Genomic DNA, 20,502 nt, shown 5'->3' with positions numbered 1-20,502 from the left:
TGCAAGGGTTTACCCTCTTGAAATATGTTCTGACATCAGCATCACAGCCATTCATGATGCTAGGTTTTGCTTTGAAGGAAGCAATGCCCTGAAAACCCGAATCTCAATTGGAATTGACATTTTTGCCCTTAAGATAGCCTCTGTAAATCATACCTGGACTTTTTAGATAGTTCTGGATCACTAGCCTTGAATGCCACAGATGTAGCCCTCAGTAGACTACAAATCTCCATGTTCATTTGGTTTGGGTATGTCCAGTATGTTCTCATGGGCACAGATTCATCCATAGAGGTCTTGATGATCAAGTTCGTGACAACCGTGGCATATTCATTCAGATTTGAAGGTGAATCCCTGAATATTGTCCAGTCTTCCAACTCCACGCAGTCCTGTAGTTACTCCTCCACGTCCCTTAACCATACCTTCATGGTCCTCTCCATTGATGCTGCAGTCTTTAGTCCCTGCCTATATGTCAGAAGTAGGGGTACAGACAGGTGATAAGACTTTCCAAAGTGTGGGCATGGGGTAGCACAGTAAGCATTCTTGATGGCAGCAGCAGCAGTATACACTAGGCAAATATGGACACCCTTTGATCCTCAGTAGTCACAGCCATAATGGGACCTTTTTTTTCCAGTCTGCGTTTGCTGACTTTGGACAGAAATAAAACGGAGTCAAATGGTGTGTGCTCTTGCCAGTTCCAGCAGAAAGCAGCCTCGCAGTACTTTTTACTTGGTGATGAGGCAGGATCTACTCTTGTTAGCAAATAATGTACATACACCAGTATCTGCCAACACTGAATAATTTACATTAGAAATAAGCTCAAAACATGTAGTATTATGTAGTGGGCTCCTATTTCATTTCATCATCTGGAAAAACAGACAATGAGAAATGACACATCCTCACTACTTTGTTAATGGTTCTACCTATAATTCCAGAAAAATGCAGAACAGCAAATATTGAAGAGATGTTACAGCACAATTGACAAAACAATTCAATTAAGACAATTACTGTTTGGGGGTTGAGAGGGGGAGGGTCACACGGAGAAAGGATGAAATTCTCCATAGTGATGGAACAAGACAAAACACAGCAGACTGTGATTTGTAATGTGGCATCTCTCAACACTTCAAGCACTAAATGACTCTGTAGGGAATGTCTCCATGCTACTGGGCAATACACTGCAAATCATTATTCTCTGATAAATTATAAAATATGCTATATACATCTGAACACTAATCTAGATACCTGCTGTTTGGACATACATGATTTCTACAGACAAAGCCCTCAATTCTTCTTCAGACAATAGCTGAAGAGACTTTGACATCTAAAAAAAACCTTATCAAGTACGTTTTTGATGTTTTATATATATATAAAAAACATTCACAAAAATTTAGTTCCCTCATTACTTATGCACATTTTATCTCTAACTATAATCCTAAATTAATGTTTGCGTTTGTTCTTTATATTGTTAAGTCAAAATTTTTATAAAAACAAATTTATTCATTTCAATTGGCTTTCACCTGTGACTGAATTGCTGACTTCTCTCTTCCTCCTTAGCAAATACAGGTTGAATGGCTACGAGCAATATAATCAATACTCCTACACTAAGATTAACTGACAAAAAGTGTACATGTTAAACAATAGGGCAATGTCTCTGCACTGAATGAATGTTCAGTTCCCATTGGAACAAAGAACTAGAATCACAAATGCCAATTATACCTCTGTTTTTTAATTGAGATTGTCCCAGCCTTCTTCTCTGCTCCAGTGAGACACTGTTTGAGAAGTGATTAAAAAGAACGTGATCTGATCAAGAGAAGAGAATAATGACAGAGGAATGCTAGGTTTGCCACACTGTTAAGTGCTGGGAAAAAAAAAGGCCAATAGGGTTCTTGGCCCCTTTGTTTTTCCATCTGCTGTTTCGTTCCCCTATTTAACTTCAATTATTTACTTGTAGTGTTAGATACAGGTTAAAATTTGTTCAGATAAAACACCAGTTTGACCAACATAAAGTTACAAGTTGCATAACTCTCTAAAAACCAAATATAATTATGCCAGAATTATATCAAGTTTCCTAAAGGTCATCACTGTCTCTGCTGTGGCCTTTTTACCCCCCATACCAAATCCACTATCAATATGTCATACCAAGTTAGGCAAAGACAAAAGAGAGGATCAGTGTGAAAACTGCACATATATCTAATCTTGACAAAGGAATGAATAGACCTTCACAAGTGTAATTATACTTGTTTATTTGTTGCCAGATACAAACGACTCATGAAAAATCCATCAAAGCAGCATTATATTGGCACCGAGTCCTTTCTTTGCTAAATCCACACTTCGATTTCACTCAAATTTTATTTAAAAAGAGCAGAAACTCCTGCCTTGATTTTTGACAATTTTTCTACACAATATGCAATGTTTAGATACACTCACACACACAAAAAAAACCTCTGTGCTACAGCCTCCTTTAGTCTATTGCTGAATCCGTGCTCAAAAGCAGTATGGGTGTGGTACATGTTTTGCTGGCTGTGGATTGTGTTGAATCAAACAGCTTTTTTACTGCTCTCGTCTTTTGTAAGCACTTAAATACAGGTACCATATTTTGCACAAAAGGCAATAATTATGTTAGATTACTTCAGGTTTCCTATCTAAAGTAATGTGGCTTAGGTCAACAATTATGAACTTATGTTCAGTTGAGTGCATTCTCCTTTATCTTCTCAGTCTATTGGCCATCGTTCAGAACATTTGAAGTTGTTCAGAGGAAACCTTCAACCACATGTTCTTGTAGCCCATGTAACGCCATGTGATGGAGATTTTTCATGATATCCCTAGTGCACACTTATACAAACAAAATTACTCTATAACAAGCCGGTTGCTTATTGCATTACTGATATCCAAATATAATTGGTGGCTGTTTTAACTAATGTTTAGAAAAACTAAGACAATTCTCGGTCACAGACTATCAAATATATCTGTAATTATACAATCACTGAAAACAGTATTCTTTAGAAACTACACATCTCTTCTCTATTAGAAAATGGAACAATTAAAGTAAAATAATCTACATAGCTAATGTATTTGTGAGCTCTCCAATTTAAAACCAAAAACCTGTATTTTTTTTGCTGGCAATCTGGAAACACTCTGGAGTTAATTACAGCTGATTCGAAGTGAACTGCACAAACAAAGGCCAGCCTATGTCCAGACAATTATACTGCATTAACCAGCTTAGAGCTTCCTGCTGATGTTTCAGGGCTCTTCTATTACACCCTTCTACCTTCCCAGCGTGATAGAAAGTGCTCCTGCAAGGGTGAATTAATGAAGAGGGCTGCAAAAGAATGTGTGACGACCTTTTTTAACTTGGCAAAAACTTTCCACCCAAGTCACCACAAAGACACGGAAGGTAATTATGTTTGAATGGAAGACTGAAACAAAATATACATCCGTCTTGTAAAAGGTGAAGAAATTAAATCTGAATTGACATGAAGATTTCAAAGACAAATAACCATAAATAAATAGATAAATAAGGAAATGCCGTTGACTTTATGTTATCTGGGCAGTCGAAAAGTTTGTCTTTCATTTTATTTTCCTCTTGATTGATCAGGCTTGTTATCAAACCAGATGCTCTTAAGCAACATTCAGACAGCATGTGACATTTGCAACCTTGGCATGACAATTTCCACATATTAAATTCCAAGTATAACTACAGCTTTTCAGTGTGTCAGAAGCAAACTCATTGACAACCAATTATTTGTATATTCTTATAAATTACAAAGGTGAACCAATGCTTTCCTTCACAAACTACTTCACTTTTAAAAAGCCAATGAATTATTGTCAGAACATTACTTCTGATTAAAAAGATCTTCCCATCCAAAAAGCTACAATAAACCTCAGTGTAATAAATAGTGGCATCACAAATTTTCTTTGCAGCATGAATTTGCCTAAATCTTGACTTGTACGTTTGAAGTTCAGTATCTGCTATGCCATCACTGCCATGACAAAACCCCCTTTCTTCTTACTCTTCATGAAGTCAGCATATTATTTGTAATAGAGCAGTCTGGACAGATCAATTGTTCCACTGCTCTTATTAACTTGCCAGTGTTTCCTCAACAAAGTGCAAATATATACATATTCAGCACAAAACTGATAGCTCAGACAGTTACTTTCCTTTTGCATTTAGCAGTGAATTAAAAACCTCAGAAAAAATCTGTAAAAAGATTTACACTTGGAGAGTGTAATATATTTTCCTAACACAAAAAGATAAACGTTTTTGTGTTTTTTTAAGCTTCCTCTCTTTTCAGCATTAATCATTTTTAATTGAACTTTCGTGACGTCCCTCAAAAATCTTTTTAGTTTGAAGTATTGAAATCTGAGACACAAAACACGCAATAAAGTTGGTAACCAGACTGAACCTGACATGTGAAGGAATCAAAATCTGGGCCTGAATGGAAAGTGCTGAGTCCTCGATGCAGGTCTGTCTTACACATGGGGCAGCGGTAGAGAGCAGAAGCAGGTATAGATGAAATGGAAGCATTTTCCTGTGTGTCTTACAGTCCCATGTACATTAATCACCCTCCCTTTGTCTCATCCATGCAAGGAAGGATTAGATTTAAAGTGATGACTGGTTAATCCCTTTGATTTGCCTGTGCTAAATAAATATTAATCTACAAGTCAATCACATCTTGTGTTATAATACAGGGTGTATACAATATGAAAGTACTTAAAGGTTGTGTAAACTGCAGCAGATTTTACAAACATCTATCTGCAGAAAACATTATTCATTTCCCCTCCACCAAAAGAAAAATTGCCACTGGTCAGGATTTAATGCAAAGTTAGCAATTCATGCTGGGGTTCATGTTTACAACTGGACCCCAATTCTGTGCTGCTTTTGCAAGTTAAGGGTGTGGATCCAGTACATTATTCTGAACTACTAATGGATAAATATTAATGCCATGTGCATTTGAGATTCAATATCAGAATGTGTAATTTCACTTTACTTCACTCCCTCCTAAACTAGAGAGGCCACTTGGATCACTTTGAAGGGCATTGTAAGCAGTAAGTGAGAAAACTGTGCTCCTTCTGCTTCCAATTTGAGCAGCTTTCCAGTTACAGCAGGTTTTGACGTTTTCAGTCAAGAGTTATTCATGTTCATAACAGATCCTGATATAATTATTAGGCAATTTCTTTCCAGTGAAGGAAGAACCGAGAGCCACCTCACCAGAATCATCATGCATGTTAAGAGTTCAAAAGCTGATCTGCCACACATCCTGCTTCAAGGCTGGTTCTACTATAATTATCTTCAGAAAATGTAATCACAGACCAGGTACCCCAGCCAGCATTCCAAAGCTATCAGCAACGTCTTAGACTCAAATCTTCGGCTGGAAAGATAGGTGCAACAGGAATTCAGGATCTAAACTTGTTTTAATAACCAGGAAAGTTATTCTGTTGTATAGAATGTGAGCTCTGTCCACCATTACAGCTTTAGATTAATCTACAGCAAAGATATTCTTCTTCTCATTCCTGATTCTAAAGGTCCCCCTGAAAATGAGCATGCCGAGAATACTTTAAAAGTGCAAGCACACCACTACAAGTACTACAAAATAGTCCATAAATAACACTTTCCTTTAGATTTTAAGCCAGTAAAAGTATTCAGAGTGTGCCATTTATTTTGAAACTGAAATTACCAAGTACAAAAAAAGGAAGTGACGTACGATCTCAAATGGTTTTGTGATAGTTATACTTAAAAGTACGAAACATAAATAAACCCCTCAAATAAAAGTTAACATCTGTGTACCAATTATACATCAAACAGTACTACTGCAAAATATAGAGGCCAATATGAATCAAAGAATTAACTGGAGTCAATGATTAAATGTATCCCCACCCTTGAAAGTCACGCTGATTAAATGTTCGCACTTACTATTTAACAGCTTGACATCAACCAACGTCAAGGTGAAATTAAACTGCTTTCGTAACAATGTTTTGAATGCTTAAAGCACTTTAACAAGTTCTTCACGTATGCATTGGATTTCAACATGGTTTCATCCTGCATATTTTCAAGGGATTCGGCTTACTTTCTGTCATGAATTTTCTCTCCTTCCCTGAAGGTAATACGCCCTTCATGGAAACTAATTCCATTCGCCCTCCTGTACTTTTCCCAAGTTGCCACCACTCGTGGAAGTCCTGTCAGAAGCGCCAACCTGCCATTTGTTCCGGTGAAGCCACACAGCTGAACCCGACCCTGGCCTCATGCAGCATCCCACACATCCGTCAATTTCAGACTGGTCAGAAATAGGAGCCCCGGCAGATGCACTCCCCTCTAACCTGAGTCACACAGGCTTCTACCCCCAGGCGCAGCACCAGCAGCTCCACACAGACCGAATACCGGGTGTGAGATTTATCCCTGTCCGTTCCAGCGACCCGCTCCCTTGGAATTTCTGTTTTGGATTTCTCCCGGTAGGCTGCCACAACTTTGGCAGAACCCGCGGATTCCGTTGAAATTACGGCGCAGAATGCCACGGAAATTCCGTAACGTAATGAAGCAGTGTTTTTTTTTAAAAAACTTTTAATCACCCTCTCTTTGCAACGTTATCCGTTAGCACGAATTGTTACCTTTCACATGAATGTTTCATTTTCTCTCGTGGTATCATTCTGAGGTTTCTCGAAATTCACAGTGCAATCAAATCTCTGAACCATTGGCTGCAATGTCCGCTACACAGAGAAATGACTAATTGATTTTGCAGTGATTTATTTTTTCGTAGGTTGCGAAATATTTCAGTCCGCCTGCTTCTCTGAGGAACATGATATACAACTGAACTGAAAGTCTCATATCCCAACATCACTCGAAGCGGAATCCTCTTAACTGGTGAGCTGAAATATACAATAATGGGAGAATGCTGCCTTCCGATGGCTCCTTTAGAAACGGACAACAATTATTAACTCAACCTATCCTTCCTTTCTGACAGCAAGGAACAACAAAAGTCAATCGCAAGCTGGACCTTCGTTGCCAGCACAGCCAACGGCCGGTGTTACAACTTAAAATATTGAATTCCATGGTTTTTAATTACAGTTTTTAGGCATGATAAGGGGCTAGAAGGAATTCAAAATTCTTTTACTGACAATTTGCGGGGCAGGGGTGGAAGAATGGAAAATTTGGAAGGTGGTCTTGTTTACAAAACTAAAAAAAAATGCCAATCAAAGATAAAAGAAGTAGGCAAAAAAAGTAGTTGAAGTCCTGCAGCTGATTATTAAAGATTCAGTGTAATTCTACACAAAAATATCTGAATAAACTTTATTCACTCAGTGCTGGTTCTATTAGAGCGATTAACAAGTTGAGCTGTCAGACTATAATGAAGAATACTGAGAACAGCAGCTGAAAACTTCTTTAGTGCCACAAGGGTTAAAGTTTACCACAAGACACTACCTAAAGCAAGATGTTGATTAGGTTTCAGGTTTAAGTGCAGACACAATATTTGGCAGTAACTAGCACAGCATGAACACCAAGACATCTAATCTTAACCCTACAGCCAAGAAAAAGCTAAAAACTGATGATATTTTTAATTGTTGGCAAAATATTTGCTGTTATTTTTAAGAAGGAATGAATATGTAAAAAATTTGCAAAACATTAGAATAGGGCAGATACAATAATTTAAGATTAATAGCAATATTTTCAATATATTTAAATTGTTAATAAAAACATATTTAGGTTTAAGGAACTACAATGCCATGTTTAACCAAGTTGACTTTTAGTCTGTAGTTAATGGAAATATAGTGTTGTTATTTGGAAATGAACTTGATTTTTTTGTTCTTGAATAATTCACTTATTCACCCGTGACGAAAAGCAGAAAATGGGTGATCCAGCTGATTTTATTTTTAAGTCATTACAGCAATTAAAAAAGTGTAATGCCATAACAATAAACAACCCCCATTCAGACAAAGGTAGTTGATTTTCTGGTTATTCTGAAGGTATTATATCTTTCTGTTTTAAATATAGGAGTTACAATTAATAGACAAGTATTCCTAATATCACAACATACATGAACTTGAGCCATGTAAATATTTTGGAGTTTTTCACTCAGGTCCTGTGCTTTCTGCTAAATGTATCACACACTGATTACTGAGGCTAACTATTCACCAGACCACAGAAACAACCCTTTCCAAATTATCTTTTTAAATGCCCTTGGTTAGTCCAGAAGAAATGAGAACAGGTATCACCTGTGCAAATCCACAGCTTATGTTTGACCGCTTTAAAGAAATACAGTATTTTTATACTTAATTTATTTCCACTGTTCAGCTATCACAAAAATCTAATGTCACGACCCCATCTTTATCCTTTGGTGTCCTGCTTTATCAAATGTTATCATCTTGAGAATATATAATATCAAGTTTACAAACCCTGCATTTCCCCGGAGTTCCATTTACGCTGGGTCCCTAACACTGCACAAAAGTGTCACCAAAAGCCCTTTTCCCCCTTTGGTACTCACAGACTCATTGGTCTTGACATTTTCACTTCATCCATGACAAATGACCTCATGACTGCGATCAGATTGCACAAGATGACTACTTTATCCACAACTAAATCATTAGCTTCCATCAGTGCATTTTCCTGATGTGCAAAAAGATTCCGTCCCATTAGCTCTCGTATCATCATTTTCCAAGATGCTGAGTTTTTGATGTTGCCTTTAAAAAAAATCCTCATTGGCTAATAATACCTAGACATATATGGAATATCTGCTTAGACCCTTCCACTTTAGATCAGACAGGATATGAGAAGACTACTTAGTAAGTGCTTCTCAAGGGATTTCAGCGACTGTACTCAACCTCTGCCCCACTGTAAACAGCGTGCCAATATCTGTCTGTTATTTCTCCCCGCTTTCAGTATGGAGGTGGTGGTGCTGGTTGGGGGGGGGGTGTTGGTGACAGGGGTTGAAAATCAAGAAGTATTGTACTCTTTTACTGTAACAGTTCCTTGCATATTATACTCACTTCTGAGAGAAAGAGAACTTGTAAATTTTAGTCATCTTGACAAATATTTACACAGCAAATGTCAATTAAATGAAAAAGCAGTTAAACTTTCTATGTGCAGATCAGACACCCATCCCTAATTAAAATCTACTGATTATTAGTTCATCTTAATGTAAATATCTTGATGTGGAGGTGAAAAGAATGTACTTTTATTTTAGAATAAGGGTCAAGACAAGACTTTCAAGAGTGGAGTTGGCCGCTTCCTCTGTGAAGTACAATCTACAGCTGGTGACTCTGAAGGCAACTTTTCAAGTGACATTCTTATTGGCACCTGCCCCTTCTTATTGGGCCAAGGACAAAGCAAAGTGGCATGCGAAGCCTAGTTCATGAATAAATCGAGGTGAGTTAGAGAAAGTGCTCCCTGTGATTTGCTTGTTGACAGCAAGCACTTAAACAGGCCTGCATGACCAACAACACTTGGCAGAACTTAATGACTCCAGCTTTGCAACCTGCTTCATTTCAGCAGAACACCCTTGCCATTTTTTAATATTACTTCAAAAATCTAAAGACCTGTACCAACACAGTGCACGCCCTGTCTACCGTGTCAGGTAACTGATGGCGCCCTTTCATGCGCTGGGCGTACAAATTGAAAACCTGCATATCATGCTCATCTGTTTAAAGAGGCTACCTCCTTGTAAAATCTACAACACTCACAAGAAGAGATATGAAAATTTAATTCACTTAAAGTTCCCCTTATAGTTTACAGGTTCAGTCAGCTACGTACAGTAGACAGTCAAGTTAAGACTTCTGCCACTTAAATGATTCTTTGTTAGGCTTTTAAAGAGCATTTTAGTATATTTGAACAATATTCAAATAGCCGACTGAAGACCTAAAAATTGTGAAATGTCCATACAATGGACTACAAATGCAATGTAGTCACTACAGAGCAAGACAACATTTAGTAGATTTTTCCAGACATGTGGAGTGATTAGAGCAAAAGCCAATGCAGCCACACTGGAAAGTATATAAAAGCAACGAGGGAAGCACTGATTAGATTCATGAAGTATAAACTTCTGCATATACATCCTGCCTAACTTGTTTTTTCCCTATTATTGTTCATTTAATAAATTCCATTGAATTACATAGCTTTAATATTGTATCAATCTATTTCATACAAACTTTATCATTCAACAGCAGTGGAAGAATTTAATTTTTATAATCTCATCACACCTTTCAAAACTTTTTGTATTATGCCCTATTACTCGAGAAAATACCAGCATATAGGCATATTACTTATGCAGACCGTGGATTTTCTGACAGCGTTCTGATCTTACTAGAGAGAAATGCCTTTCACAAATACATCATCAAGATGCACCTTCGCTTTCTCTGCAATGGACATTACCTAGCTTTTATTCTCTTACATGGAGTCACTCTCTCTTAGTTACACACACACACACACACACACACACACACACACACACACACACACCAGAGTTATTCCTTTAATTTCCTGCAGCTGAAATGGAAATTTCTTAATGACAACATTGCATGGCTGAAGAAGGCACCACCCATTTTAAACTTTGAATGGTTCCTAGTAAACAAAGTATGAATGGTGCTGAGCAAATGCTCACATAAAAGTATTAAGAAGGATATGCCAAGTGTCATTTTAGGAGGGCATTTCCTACCAAACTAGAATTCATCTAAACATTAGTCTATCTGGAGTGCTTTGCTTCTTGCAGTATCTCAGATTACGAAATTGTTAAAAAATGTGATATTCCTATAATTTTTGATCTTTCACTATGGATTAATTATGGGTGTCTGAGTCTTATAAAATATGGCATATGTATAGCTCGGTATTCCCAATATTATAGCAAAATTGTTCAGAAATATGTGTGTTTATTTAAAGGAAATGTTTAACTATTGTGATCAGCCTCAATTCTGTGACAGGTTGTTTTTGTATGGTTTGTTTTGTACCCATTTGATTCTGGATAGTTGACGCATTCCCCACCAATTAGTATTTAATGATTTTGCAATTTTAGTATTCTCTGTTTGTTCAGCTCTGTAACAGTCTAATGGTAAATCCAAAGAATTGATACATTTTCACTATTTCAAAAAACCCCTGTTTTCTCATTTTTACATGGTAGATAAGTGTTGCAAGATAGATTAAGGTGATTATCTCTGCTTGAAAAGGGCTTTTGTTTGTCTTTGAACTTTGTTTGAAAATATGATTTAAGCAGTTTCGTCCATAAGAACATATCAGGATTACACAGGTCTATACAGAAGCTAACTATATATTACTATTACCTGCACATTTCAAGTTCTAGCCATGTTTTCATTTCTGTCAGCATACCAATGTGCCCAACTACTTATTAAGCCAATAAAATTTACACATATCATAAATGAAAAAAATTCAATCTCCTCCTGTATTTTTTAACCACAGTCATCCTAGAGCAGAAGCAGATTTTTTATATTTCGATTTTAATTCTGCATAGCTAAAATGGAATAAATAACTAATATGATGAAGAGTTATCTTCATTGTTTAAAGGCATTTTGTGAATCAAAATAAAACTTATGACCACATCATATTGAGTTGCTAATTAGCACTGTTTCAACACAGAGGTTTTACTCATAATGTTACAACTGCGTTTGTACAGTCTGTCCAATAGCCCTACTGGATTATTTCAACAGTGCTACAATTATTATTTTAGCAATTTAAAGTCACTTAGCTATTCCTCCTCTATACTACAGAACAGGGGGAAATTGTAACCAGCTACTAACCTGCCTGTCATTCAATTCTGCAGAGACTGGAAATGTGCCAATTACAGCACATGACAGTTTATTAAATGTGTTTAACACAATTATAAAATATGCCAATCTTTACAGAAATAGAATATATCACATGTTCCTGGTTAAAAAATCATACACAAATTAGAGTACCAATATACAGTTGTTGTGATTTCACTTTATGATATGCAAGTGCCTTGAACCTTTTCTCAGCTTAAGTAATTTCACATTAAAAATTAACTTGACAAGACTTTTATTCAAATGACAACTACGTGCACACAGAAGTTTTGTGAACTGCCAGCAAACAATAGGGGTCAATAGCTGACCGTCTATGTCTCCATGTGTTTGGGGCCTGAAAATGTATTAACTGCATCCTAAATCCACATGAAACCTATCAAAAACAGTAAGGACAAATAACTAAGGGGCAATAATATCTCATTTAACGTTCTTAAATATAGCACCCATTATGCCTTCACCTTCAAAATGACAAATAAAAGCATTCATTATCACATTAACAGCTGTAAACCAATAAAAAATTATTTTCTTGCAATGACATATCTGACAGAAGTTTTAGTTTAAGCAATTAAAATGAATTACAGCATAATGAACATATGGACTTACAAAATACTTTTATTTATGTGATAAGCAATCTTCATATTTCTTTGAAATATTATTAGTAACTTTTATTGGGAAAAAAATTTCAAAGAAAATAGTTGAACATCCTTGACACAGCTGGTCAATATTTGGTTTGTGACATGCCTGGCATACTCTTGTAACTCTCCTGTATACAGACCTTTGTTTATCAGGCCAAGCTTCACAATTATCATACATATTACTTCACAAGATGAGAGAATCCAAGGGAATTCCATGAAGCTGCTGAAATATGAGACTATGCTTGTTTTCTCAAGTCCTGGACAAATACATCTTTAGAGTGAGCTGAGCATTTGTGAAAAAAAGAGCCTGCATTTTCATCTTCCTTTCATCTTAGTCACTCAGTCAACCATACACTCTGCCATTCAACAGTACTTTTCATTATGCAAAATAATGCTAATCCTTTTCCGATGCTTTCACACTTCTATAAACCTCCATTTCTCCAACTGAAAAGCAATTATATCAGTTTACGTTTCTGTCAAAAAAACAGGATTAATTCTGGAAAAGCAGAATCTCTTCCTTTTCCATATTCTGTTATCAGAACCTAGAGAGATTATTAGTGAAGGTATTTTCACAATGCAAAGCTACACTTGCTTTTAAGCTGTGATTTAATTGGTCAAAGAAAAACAGTTTTAGTTACTGCGGAAACCCTTTTCAGCAACAGAATTGACCTTTCCTTGCTAAGGTCTGAATAGAATGAACCTGAAACTGGTCTATTAATCAGAAACAAATTATGAAAGAATGTAGCTGGACTGGCTGACACCACACTGTCTTACCATGCACAGTAAATGCTAAGTAACAATGTCCTCTTCATGGGTAATGAAGAACCATGACAAATGAGACAGAAAAACTATTCGTTTGCATATGCAAATTCCTATACAAAGGAAACATGTACAAACAAGTGTCGTTGTAAGGTGGATTAGGCAAACAAGGCTTTCTTTTAGGATACTCTGCAACCCTGAACATTAGTCAGCACAATTAACCCAGTTACCATGGTGACTAATGAAATTTTACCATGGCATGAGTTAAATTAGATAGCTAGTTATGTGTTTCCTCTACTCAATTCAAAATCTATTATTTTCTCCAGAACAATACTGCAATTGTGCTCGCCTAATCTCTGCCAAATCAACAAGCCTCTAAATTAACAATTTGCATATGTTAATATAATTAAGATCTAATTACACGAAAGTTGTACCTTTCACATGCACTTTCCCTAAACGCTGTTTAGCTTGAACTCCATCCAAGTTTTAAACCCTAAAAGAAGGGATTTTAACTCAAACGAAAAAAGAAGTTGCCCCAAGGCTTAAACGGAAGGGCCCTACACTTAATACATTAAGCCTACTAGCTTCTTATCTTTCCACCCACAAGAGCTGCTGGTGTTGTGGGTATGTGAACTGTACCAACCTGCCAAGATTTCTGACCTCCGATCACAGCTTCCCTTGTATAAGGCAATGTATCACAATAATTAACATGTGTTGATTATTCATTATGTAATTATTCAAGCAGTTACACTTCTGCTTGTGGACTCCACAATACACCCAAACAGTAAAATTATCTACTCCCTAACTGCAAATTACTGGAAAACTCACAAGAAATTATACAAAAAGAGTCCTTAATTGTAATTGGTTGTAATTGGATCAAGTTTGTGAATATTTTTGATAATGATAAAAAAGACTATTTATGGTGAATTTGTTCAAAATAATTTTAGTCACACATTTCAAAACAGCAGAGCATATGAAATGGATATAACCTTTCAAAGCAAAAAGAGAAAGGAATTTTAGGAAAATGGACAGCTTGCATGAATTAAGGAGCCTTTGTCCTTTCTTATATGCATTTCTTTTTGTAGACTAAATTGAGCGAGTCTGCTCCACATTTTTAGGAAGGAACGTTTTACACTGACAGGAAAAAATGTTCTGAAGTGTACGAACATCGGTGCAGCTGCATCTGAACTTCATCCAGATGGTTCGCAATCATTAAATAGTTTTGCTTTTACTATTTTCTCACATTCTGATATAAAAACCGGACTGTGTGCTTCCTTTGAATTGAGAGGTTCATACGTATAAAAGAGAAAGAGACAGGAGCTGCGAGAAGGAGAGACAGGGGCACTTGAAATTGACACTGATTCCTGGGTTGAGGCCTGCACATTCAGCATCGGACCAGCGGCAGTAAGAATACGACTGACTACACCAGTGAAACAATAACTGCATTCCAACACCAGCGTATACTCGCTCCCTACATTGCCATAAAGAGCTTCTCATTCAAGTTTACTGTATACTTAACTACAACACACACACTCACACACACACACACAGAGTTATACCCAATAAATAAGACTTAGGTTAGACTCTACAATATTTTTGTCAAATGATTTTCTTTTTACAATTGTATCATTCTATCTAGAATTCCAGAAAATAAATAGTGCACTGACACAATAGCAATGTTAACTGCAACATGCTAGCATATCTCTAAAAGTGACAATGATCCTCTGTTAGGTTTTAGCCAATATTTTGAGTTTACAAAACTTTCTTTTGTATTTTTGGAAGCATGTTTGTTTACTAAGCATAACCAAAGTTTGCTGATTGTTTCAATATCTGCTGAAATATTTCAAAATTAACAACATGTTCATGTTGCATTACAGCGTCCTCACTATGATGCCAGCTTTTACCTGTCAATAAACTATCACCGTGACTTCACTTGGTGATTGAAATATGAAGACCCAGCATCACTAATTATATTCAGGTTATTTATAGATTCGACTCAAACAATAGCGACCAGCATATACACTGGTAATTCTTAATAAATTTGATGACATCACTTTCATGTAAGCAAACATTTATTGGTGTTAACTTACAGAAATAAAAATGTTACAAGGAGAAAATAGAAGGCAAATATTAATAATGTGAAAATATGTCACATCAAAAATACTTTTTGCCTATCAACTAAGTTGCTGAAGTTTGAATTTAATATCAATATGTGACTTGATTATTAATTTTTATGAGTTTTTCTCTTTTGTCAGAGATTTTTAAAAAGAACTATATGCTACACTTTCAAAAGTAAGGGGTTTGTCATCAAATTAGCAGATAATTTGTCCTCAGTGGTAACCAAATAATTGGGCTTCTGCCATTAAACTGAAAGTGGAATTATTGATTTAGAATGTATATTGTTATGTGATTAACACAGTATTTTAAGCAACAACCAATAATCTGAATCTGGCTTTCTCAGGCATTCAACTAATCACGGGTCAAAGGCACAACTGAGCATGTGCTGGCAGGGTCTGCCAGATTCCTTAGGTCACCGGCAGTGTTTCGAGCTTTGCAAAAGAAAGAGATTAAAATAAAAGGCTGCAACTACCCATTCTGCACTGAAGGATTTTAAATCACTAAGCCTTTTCTAATAGGCTTGAGACTTATTGAGGTAGAAACCATAAAAAATGAAGAAGAGAAATTTAATCCCTGAAATATTGATTTGCACATTAATATCATATAGGGTGAGGGCAATTTGGCTTCATGGAAATGACACATTGTCGACCCTTGGTGAAGTCAGAACCAATCTGACTGCTGAACGTGTCTGAATCTGAAGAGTTATTAAGGGCTTTCCTTCTTGCCTTTATGAGTTTTCCTCTGCCTACCAATTCCATGTTAAATGTATTATCTTTAAGAAATAATTGTAAAACCTCAGGGGTTTTTCCAGCTAATGGAAGGGAGACTAAACCACATCAGATTCTGAAATGCAACATTAAACCCTTGCAATCAACAAAGCCACCTCAGTTCTGCTTTCATCCAATGCAGGCTATAATATTGTTATTGTGGGTAATCTAATTTCACTGTGTAAGTTTTAGCTTATGGTTAAAGTGCCAAGAGAATATTATGGGATATATGAACTGATTCACCCAGCCCCTCTGATTCGATTAGCCATTTTGCTGCATAAGGTTTTCAAAATATCAATACAAAATTAAAGAAAATTATTGAAAAAAAGAGACGTATTTTGCACTATTTTATAAAACACAACTGCGTAATTGAGGGATAAGGTTCTATTTAATTGTGGATGAAACACGCAAACGTCAATGACAGTACTGCATGATAATAATCTATACAAATCTCATTCTTAATCATTCCAAAATGAACAACGTTTAATAAGTTAACCTACTGTACTTGCCACTATTGTTACCGGCCTGAAAATTTTATTAAGGCCATTGACTAAATAAACTTCGGACAAAAAAAAAGGGATATTGTATCAACCAAAGTGTATCTATTAGTGTATAAAACAAATTTAAAATGTTAGCACTTGGCACCGTTCTGTTACTGAAAAACAATCTCAGTCTCGTCGTTCAAGAAAAAAAAGAGACGGGAAACAAAAACCGATTCGCACAAAATACCTCTGTCGCTATACGTGTCCCTGTGTTCATATACATAATCCATATGTGCGTGTGTCTATATAGATAAGTATTTACAGCCACTGCAAAATCCATCGGATGTTCCTTTTAGAAGTACAGAAATGATTGTATCGCAGATCAACTCGCCCGTCTAAGCCGCTGTATGTATTTTGATTCCTTTTCGACCTTTATAGACATTAGAGGAAAAAAGTGAAAGTGTTTATTTCTGATGGTGATAGGTTTAGGTAATTGAGCTTTTCGTATCAAAAATTACGAACAATTCTCCGGGATCTTGGAAATTAAACGTTTCCAGTCGACGTTGCTTATACCCATGCTCTTTGTGGAGCTCTCTATTTTTAGCTTAGATTTCGTGTCGGATTTGTTTTAGTTGGTGCCCACAGTTGCTACTGGAATGATGAAGGGGAGAGAGTGCGTTACATACCCAGCGTTTGCTCTGAGTTTAAACGATCGATCCCCGTGTCACTGTCGTGTCCCAATCGCAGAAGTCTGCCCCGAACGAAAAGGCAGGGCTACTATATACGAGCTTCAATAATAATCAAAAAAAGCACAGAACACAGCGGAGTTAAGGCAAAAGGAGCCGAGGCGCGGATTTAGCTGGCTGGAATTCCGAATTGTGTTAGAAAAGATACTTAGAGGCACACAGGGATGAGTCGAAACGGATAATGTGCGAATCAAACTGGGGAGGAAGAGTTTAGCTCGGCGTTTGACAGAAAGAGCAGCCGCGAGTGGAAGCAGCCAGACACAGGAGATACACACGCATACACACACACTCGCACAGACATACATACACATACTCGCACAGACACACACACACACACACACACTCGTACCGACATACACACACACACACACACATCCAAACACACACACACACACACACATACACACACACACACACACACACACATACACACACACACACACACACACACACACACACACACACACACACAGAGGCTGATCCAGGGACCAGGGGAGCGTGTCTGCCTTCAAGCTCTTCATCATCACCACCATGATTCTCATCACCCCGAGAGCATCAGCCTGCAATAAACACCCACAACCTGCTGCTGCGGCTGCCTTCCGACCCAGGCTGAAGGAGTTCAATTCGCCCGAGCTGCCTGCTCTCTCAGCCGTCCAGCAGCCGGCTCACATACTGCCAGGTAAAATCAACAAAAACAAAGAGAACTGACTGGTGTTTAAACTGGGGCACGATCCTCCCAAAGCGAATGCTTTCTTTTTGTTTAGATGCTTATAATTAAAGACTGGGTCCTAAAGATGGCCCGTGCATTTAAAAAAAATGCCACATTTACTTTGTACAGATTATACGGGTTTTTGTTAATAATATAACTATCTCGCCGCTTGCTCAAACTGCTACTGTAAATCTGCTCTTTTTGTTTGGAAAGACGGCAGGAATAAAGTGAACAGTTCAGCGCTGGAGGACGGAAAAGTGTGGGTCTTGTCACCTTTTCTTGTCTGTCTGCCTGTCCCTCTCGGACTACAAACTGCTTCTCACAGCCCCCCAAAAGAATGAGCAAGTTATGTCTGGAAATAGTTTCACAGGGAGGCGAGGCAAGCTGACAGCCCGCTCTGTCTCTGATGTATATCTACACGTCCCAAAAGTCACACGAACGCACTTGTGTAAACACCAGGTACCCGTTCTCTCCGAGGCGAGCGAGAGAGAGAGAGATCCTATTTAAATCGCGTTTATATAAATATTTTTGTTATGTTTTGAGAGAGAGAGAGAGAGGAGAGAGAGAGAGAGAGAGAGAGAGGAGAGAGAGAGAGAGGGAGAAACATCCAGCCAAGTCTGCAATGATAAAGAGTGCGAATCGATAACGCGGCTCCTTGGGTTTGCGACATAATACTGGCTTACCGCTGAATAAAGTGCAACTTACTATTTTCCCTCGCAGCCTCCTCTTCTTCTTTATTTTTTGTATAATGACATTAATTATTGTCACATCCACTGGCCCCGATTGCTTTTACAATTAAAAAAAGGATCCCAGGCCAGAAGAAAGTGGGTCCTTTGGGCCGGCCCGGGTGAGCACTCTCGCCGGCGCTGCGACCGCAAACGGAAAAGGGAAACTGGAAATGAAAATCCGATATATCTTTATTCTGCTAATTATTTTGCCCTGTAAAAAATGGCTGATTAAGTTGAGTGCGCATGTGTCTTCATTACCGATGCACGACGGGAAGGTGTAATTAGCGAGGTGATCAACATTCAAAAGATTGGACTTGACGCTTTGAAGTTGAAGCCACGGTGGGCGATAATGGAAAAGTCATCAACCTGACCCACAACAGACACACAGACACACACGGAGCCACAGAGAGGGAGAGGGAGGGAGGGGGGAGAGAGAGAAAATGTCAGACAGACATACATACACATATACACAGACACAGGACACAACATAACACATTCCCGCATCAGGACAAAGACAAAGACGCACATACACACGCGCACACACACAGGGTTTAACAATCGTCCTCTGATTTAACACTAGCAGGAGAAAGGGGGTGTGGGGGTGAAATGTATTTGTGGTGGGGTCATAATTAGAGCCGTGGAGTCATTAATACTCTGTCACACACAAGCACACATTTCATTCTCACAAACTCAGGTTCACCAAAACGAAACAAAACAAAGTCATATTATTTACTCTACACCGTAAAAAAAAGTCTCTCCACCGGGGGATCCTAACTAAACACCGGGATTGTTTTCTTTGAAAGAAAACTGGACGTGCGTGCAGCCGCTGTGCAAATACAATTATAAGCATTTTGGACGCTGGAAGTAGAGGAAGGTGCTAAAAATAATCGATATACAAAAACTGCGAGTCGCACGCTTGAAGACGGGAGTTTTTTTAATAAAAGGAGGAAACAAAAATAAAAAGCTACTTTCATAATTTCTAGGGAAAATACACAGAAAACAAATCGAAACGGCGTTTTGAAAAAATATTCAATTCGCTTATTTTTAAATAAATATAATTATTCCACTGAAATAAGAATCAACAAAAAAAGAAAATGCAAGGGCAAGTAACAGCCAAGAACCGAATAAGGTTAAAAATCAAAAACCAGGCTCGTCGCTTCCTTACTAATCGCTTCTTTTCAGCGGAACACTACCTGTATTGATTGCGCTGATATCTGATCTACTGACGTGACTTTGCAACAGCAATCTAAATTACAATTTTCCTCTATTTTAATGTTTGTGTCTATATCCCTGATTGTATTTAAACTGAAATAACGCGTGGTTGTCGCGGGGGCTGATTTTGTTTGAGATAGTTCAGAACAGCTGGCAAACCCCTGCCTCTCGTGTTGTTCCCTTCTGTCCCTCACCCTTAATAGTCGCTATCGAATAAGACACTAAGGATGTTAATCGTTATGAGAAAATCAGGAGATCACCACTTATCTGGGGGAAAATCGAAGGCACTTTATTCAGAGCTGGGCTAGAGGATATGATAAGACTGAGTGAGATAGAACAGAACTGTGGTAGCACATGTTTCTCTCTGTCCCTTTCTTTCGCACTCTATTCCTCCCTCTTTCAGTTCTATGTTGCAATGTAGTGAGAGGTCTCTATCAGGGTCTCTGTGTACGGTGGCCGCCAGTAGCCCTCAACTCGCCTCTTGATCTCTCCCCTTGTCTATCACATCGCTTCTCTCTCTGGGACTCTCTGATAGCTCCACATCAACCCATCAGTACTGCTTAAATGTTAGGGACCCGTGCTCGAGACACCTCGA

The 20,502-nt window shown here is 37.7% G+C and overlaps 1 protein-coding gene and 1 long non-coding RNA gene across 8 annotated transcripts in view; one reads left to right on the top strand and one right to left on the bottom strand.

The window, feature by feature from the left end:
- The window catches only part of LOC134355452 (zinc finger homeobox protein 4-like), a 283,107-nt gene extending 264,215 nt beyond the window's left edge, over nt 1-18,892 (bottom strand). For 3 of the 5 annotated variants that reach the window (XM_063065360.1, XM_063065385.1, XM_063065389.1), the window contains exon 1: nt 18,673-18,892. The gene's annotated coding sequence lies outside the window, so the exon portion shown is untranslated. Of the gene's footprint in view, nt 1-6,597; nt 6,845-17,198; nt 18,138-18,672 lie in introns of those variants that run through there. The other 2 variants (XM_063065369.1, XM_063065378.1) reach the window with 2 other exon arrangements.
- On the top strand, nt 5,954-16,996 carry LOC134355468 (uncharacterized). 3 transcript variants are annotated; one of them, XR_010020094.1, is made up of 4 exons: nt 5,954-6,092; nt 6,747-6,850; nt 9,168-9,349; nt 15,023-16,996. It is a non-coding gene; the product is annotated as an uncharacterized LOC134355468 (long non-coding RNA). The 3 variants fall into 3 exon arrangements; XR_010020093.1 differs by lacking the exon at nt 5,954-6,092 and adding an exon at nt 6,276-6,441; XR_010020091.1 differs by lacking the exon at nt 5,954-6,092 and adding an exon at nt 6,276-6,518.
- Nucleotides 18,893-20,502: the final 1,610 nt, after the last annotated feature.

This window comes from Mobula hypostoma, chromosome 1 (assembly GCF_963921235.1).
Source record: "Mobula hypostoma chromosome 1, sMobHyp1.1, whole genome shotgun sequence".
Taxonomy (NCBI): domain Eukaryota; kingdom Metazoa; phylum Chordata; class Chondrichthyes; order Myliobatiformes; family Myliobatidae; genus Mobula; species Mobula hypostoma.
Note: the sequence above shows the minus strand (reverse complement) of the source record. Positions and strands in the feature narration are given on the sequence as shown.